This window comes from Malurus melanocephalus, unplaced genomic scaffold (genome assembly GCF_030028575.1).
Source record: "Malurus melanocephalus ecotype Western Australia unplaced genomic scaffold, MMel_1.1 scaffold_35, whole genome shotgun sequence".
In the NCBI taxonomy this organism is placed as follows: domain Eukaryota; kingdom Metazoa; phylum Chordata; class Aves; order Passeriformes; family Maluridae; genus Malurus; species Malurus melanocephalus.
The window spans coordinates 2,107,868-2,113,867 of NW_026623267.1; the positions used below are offsets into that span (position 1 = coordinate 2,107,868).

General features: G+C 36.2%; 1 protein-coding gene across 1 annotated transcript in view; it reads left to right on the forward strand.

Moving 5' to 3' along the window:
* The window catches only part of FBXL4 (F-box and leucine rich repeat protein 4), a 45,873-nt gene that overhangs the window by 25,923 nt on the left and 13,950 nt on the right, over positions 1-6,000 (forward strand). The gene's annotated exons all lie outside the window — the stretch shown is intronic.

Sequence of the window (6,000 nt, forward strand, 5' to 3'; positions counted from 1 at the left end):
TCTTTATGCAGTTACTTGTCTGCCCAAATCAGAGGTATAACTGCTTGCTGCAACACATTTCCTCTCTAAGATGGAATGGGTTTTTGTGCTGCAGCTAAGAGGTCTGTTGTAGTTTGCTACATTTTACAAATGTTGTATCCGTGTGAAKTCATTTGGAATCAGGAGATTTTCATTCCTTCTCAGTACTAAATTACACRCTGTTACAACCTTACTACTCTGCTTTACGTTGAAGCTGTCCTACCTTCGTGGTTGCAAAAGCTGCTCCACAATGGGGGCAAACCCCTGTCTCTGCAGGCTTTTTCCTAGCTTCTAATTCTACATTAACGATTTTAAGAAGAGTTTGGTTATGTGTGTTGCTTGTGCTTGTGCTTTTGGTACACAGAATTCAKTCTGTGACACTGGATTGTGGGGTCTTAGTCTGTAGTGTAATAAAAGGAATGAATCTGGAAGAGTAGGTTCTGGCAACTAGATGTGCAAGGGACATCTGAAATTAGACTACCATATTGCATTCATAAGCAATTCACACCTGAACTTGTGTTAGAGTCAGTTGGGTCTTGCTGTCCTTTATTTGGTGAATCCTAAGTATGTTTGTGCCCCAGGTCTAGCTAGGTGTCTGTGGTGGTGAGTGGGTAATGCAAAGTAGTTAGATTAAAGGGTATTTGGAATGTTTGGTGTTCACTGTGGGGTTTGCTGTGGAGCATGCAGGCAATCACTGTGAAATGAGTGCTCCTTAGTAAGTTGCTACTTTGTGGTAGCTGCTCTCTGTATTGAAGCAATTACTATTTTCTTYGAACCAAAAAGCAAATTGGTGAGCCCTTCATTTTTGGAATAGAGCTGAAATGATGCCTTGGGTATATCTGTTCTGTTTCTACATTAGTAGTCTTTCTGTTAATCCTGGATATATCTCATTAATTTCATTTTGAGTGTTGGCTCTAATTCACAAGGCTTTTTCAGATCCAGGAAAGAYCATTGTATCAGAGGTAATGGTTGTATAATTTTATTATTTAGCACTGCCGATTGATTAGARTCAGGTAACTTCTGAAGTTTGAGGCTTCATGCTTGTTGTAATAGTACAGTGGATGAGATGTACTCTGAAGTGATTGCTAACTGTCATTTGTCTGTGATCGCTTTGCTGAGSAGAGCTTGAAATTAGATTGAATGTAGGTGGTAAAGATTTCCTGACTTTGAAGCCCTAAAACTGTGAATATTCACTTCTGCCTTTCATGTGTATGGACATGCATCTGCTTGTAGCTGACAAGAACATTCATTCATRATCWAGTTTATGTAAGATTGTGSTTCCATTTTATAYGTAAGTRGGAACAAAAGGCACTGTTGGTAACAAATTGTGKAAGAGAAATTTCTGGAAATTTAAACAGGAAAATTGGAGAGGATGCTTGCATGTTACTTTTTAATATGAAGCCACTTAACAGTGTACATTGTGCATCACAGGTTGAAAAATGGAAAGAATGAAGRTGAGGCATAGGATTTGAGTGAGAGCATTGGAACTACAAAAGTCACAGATTTGTAGAATAACATTACCCTTTTCAACATTAGCTTCCTTTAGTGCAAATCTTTGGTTAGCTGTACAAAATAGGCTCTCATTCCTTCTGTACTTTTCAGAAAGTACAGAAATGCTTGTTAGTAAGCGGTGGCTATATGCAAAAAAGGATAGATTGATCAAGCATGCTGTGAAGTGATTGAGATTTCTCTAAAACTTGTCAAAGAGCTGTAAGGTTCTTGATTTTTGTGAAATTTCTACTGSTGTCTTCATTATTGGGGCTTCTAAGGAGCAAACAGAGGAACAATGCTAATGATTAATCAAGAGCTTGGCATTGTATTGTTGCCAACTGGATCTGCTCAGTGAAAAGAATCTGAGGCTGTGAATCCACTAAGAAAAAAATTGATAACTAATAACAAGAATGTGTTTATTACAAGAAAGGTGAGAACAGATATGATACAGTGCTTTGTTAAAGTTCTGTCTGAAAACCCAAGAAGAAACCAAAAAAAAATCTGTTCATTTCATTTAGCCTGTTTTCCTAAGTAATTTGGTGACTTGCTTTTTTTTTTCTTAAATGAACCATAAGCAAAATAAACCACAAAATTTTCACGTGTTAGAGCATATCTGGGTAAATAGTCCAACTTTTCCGTCTAGTTGTGGATTTGGACATGTGATTAAATAACATAGGATGAGATGAAGATTCTCCATCCTTTTTGTCAATACATGATAACACTRTTTCTGGTTTTGCATTATGCTTTGTAAAAAATAAAGAATGAAATTTTAATAAAAGAAATTATATTTCTCCCATATGCACTCCCAAGAACCTGCCCACATGCAAGATTTTCTTGTTCAGTCTAAGTTTTACTGTAGCCTTTCCTCTTACTTTTTTGCCTTTTAATACTAAAATAGAGGACAAAAGTTCTTCAGACATCTAAAGTGCTTGTTGTACTTTTGCCATGTAGATGATTACTCTGACACTAATAGATAAATTCTGAGAAAACACTGCAGAAAATTCACTGGTCTTCATGATTTTTGATTGAGAACAATGGAAACTCAGTAAAATTGATAACATGTTATGTTGTCTGAGCAATTATTGTTACAGTTTCTTCTTATTTTAGTGGTTTTCTTTGCATAGGTTTTACATTTTAAAATGTTGCTATTGTCTCTGTAATCAAAGCTCCAATTTTTAAGTGTATGTTTTTCATGCRATGGGTGATGCTAGTGTTTTGCTACTTAGTGCACTGCTGCTTTGCAAGATTGCTGTAACATCTGGAGGTGGTTGTGATCTTTGTGATCTRACCCTGCTGATTCTTAAGGCCATATATAACGCTATTTCCTTGGCATATTGAGTATGAGAGGTTGTGTGTATAAAATGTTTTCAAACATTGAATTGAAACCTCCAATGCCTTTTGAATTATTTCAACCTTTCTGACTGAAGAAGAAAAGTCCAGTGACTTTCAGTAACTTATCAATAACTAAAAAAAGTGTCCTACATGTCTGTACTCTTCCCCACAAAATGCAGCTCATTTTTTCCCATGCTCTAAGTTCATTATTAAAGGTTCTCAAAGGTTGTTTGATTATRTATGTGCTTGAATAATTTGTATCTTGCTTTGAGAAACTAATCTCAACATTTTACAAATGCAATTTCTGTGTGCTCAAGACCACTATTATACTGGTGTGATTTTGTGCTKGTGGTTTGGTATTTACTGATACATRACTCTGGGATGTTTATTCRTTGAGAGTGCATTCACAGCATAATTTAGGCACTTTGGCATTGATACATTTGAAGAATACAATGGACAGTGGAAGTATTCTTGTATACAGTAATTGCCAATGCACRGCTTTATCCTTGAGCATGAAAATTATTTTAATGCTTATTGTGAAGTATTCAGTCCATATACAATAATGCAGCCAAAACTGTATTTTAAAGAAACCAAAGCCATAATTACAGTACGAGACCTTGTCAGTCTTCTTATTGGTAGGCGTAAATTTTAATGTAAGATTATRTATTTCATGTTTCATGACATTCTGAAATCTTTCTAATGTGTAAAAAATTTTTTTTTGAAGTTTGTATTGCAATTATATTTGAGATACAAAATGAACTAAATTTAAACCAAATTACAATGGACAAAGGATTTTGTTTTTTACACCTTTTTACTCAAGTGTTGTATGTATAGATTTTATCTCTGATAATTTTGACCAAAAGCAAATTTGGAACTTGGGCAGCTATGAGAGAGGATACTGGAAATCCTGGATACCAAAAAAAAGCAGAAGAATTGTAGCAATAAATATAATGGCTCATATTTTYTTATGCCACAAGCAGTGTAAGAGTTGATGCTGCCATAAAATTGTTCTACAGAGTTTTTGGAAATTACCTGTTATAGGTCATGTCATTTTTKTGAGGGCTATTGTTTGAGGGTTTTCAGTTTGGACAAAAATCCATTGGCTTGAGTATGAATCTTTAGGATGAAGAGTTGCAAATAAATAGGGAGAAATAAAAAAGTGAAAGGCTCTAGCTGGAATGTGGATTCTTGGAATCAAGTTGAGTCAGTGACAAATAATCCTGCGATACAGGGTCTTGATGGTGCTTTTTGATTTCATGTCAGACTCGTAGGGTGGAATTTGGTTGTTTGAACSTGTAAAGTGAAGTGAGGGGGAAGAATGGAGGTGTAAAACAGATTTGCAGACATAAGGGAGGACATAATTTGACCAAATAAARCAAAACCAAAATACAATAATTTAATTAACTGCAAAGACTAATACTTTCATTGAATTAATTCAGTAATTGTTGCTGTGTCCCAGTCCCTGGCACCAGCTGTAAAGAACAAAAAGGTGCCCCTGTACATTRTGAATCCCAGCTTGCAGATTATACTGGGCCTGTTTGCGAGCAGCCAAGTGTTCTGACTTGAAAGGCTCCACCTGCACTCAGTAATAAGGCTCATTCCACCTCGTTCTTCTCTTACCTCATGCTTATAAGTGTTCATATTGCATCAGTTTTTTTAAATGTGTGTCGTAAAGTTTTGGAGACAAAAGTTTTATCACTGTCTCAAAAATTGCATCTCAAAAATGGTCCTAATAAACCAAATGCATTGAAGGGAGATGGGAGCTGATTTTTAACAAATACGTTTCAACTGTCTCGCTTTTCATCACATTTCTTTCCATGTTACATCATCCAAGGTGATAGCTGATGGATGCTTGAGGGAGAATAAAATTCCTATTCTAATGCCAGCTTCTACTGTGGAGGAAAATGATTTTCTGCCATGTTTATTTTGAATCTATAAATGAAAATTGTCTGCATTAATGCCAGAAGGCATCACTCAAATACCCCTGTGATTGTGGTATTTAGGGACAAGGTAGGGGCTTATCCCAGAAAGGGACTGTGTCCTACATCTCTTGACAGTGTTTTTCAGTCAGGTTGGAGATAGCAGCTGAGCTGGAGCCAGGTGGTCTGGGCTAAACAGTTTCCAGAAGTTCCTTCCCACACTTAGCTCTTCTGTGATTCTCTGAATTAGTGCTGATGACACTAATTGAGGACTTAACCCGGGAGCTTTATTCTCCTGATCTCTGACTGGGACCATGGCTGCTTACAAGATTCACGGTTTGTGTATGCCACACTTCTTCCATCAGTGAAATTTGTGTAGTAGCGGCTTCCTCATTTTGTAGCTGTGGTGTGAGGACTGAGATTCTCTGACATGTGTGGAACTACCTAGGATACTCTACATAAGGGTGTGTGTAAGGACTTGAAATATTGTACATAACATAATATAACATAACACGCTTTTGTAAGTTGCAAGAAGTTTGGTTTGTTCCAAAGCTCAGCCTTTTTTYCCTCTGGATAATTYGAGGAAAGGATTGTTAAGGSTTGCTTAAAAAGTYTAATCATTTCTGTGCAGAAAATGAKTGGAWACTTGCACTTTTCTGGGACTACATGGATATCTTATTCTTCCAAAAGGCCACAAAAACTGCCTTGTAAAAGATGAGGTGACCTCTTCTATTTGTTTCCTCATGAAACAGCTTGGGGAACTGAAGGACCTAAGCATAAAACAAATTTGGCCACCATGGGATTTGGCCACCAGTTCTGTTTTGACATGTGATTCCCTGCCAATTTCTATAACTGAAAATTACTGTGTTAGCTGAAAATTACTATGCAGAGAAGTGAAAATAGACAAAAAGATGAACAACTTGAATAGCTCTCTAGACCTCTAGATCCAAGTTTAGTTTCAAGACATAGTATATGATGTATTTTGTGTATTATTGCATGTTTGTGTACTATMCCCAGATGTAGTTTATTTTCTGTAAAAAATAAGCTACTGAGAATTGGCATTTATCCTCAGAACTCAAAATCTTAAAAGTAGTCTGAAAATGAACACTGTCTGGATGACCAGCAAGTATGAAAACTTTTCCTGAAAATGAAGGCTAATATGTTTATAAGCATGCATCTCATCTCTATAAATCTTTTACAGTACTTTGTATCTTTATCGTGATTGTTTCAAAGTATCAGA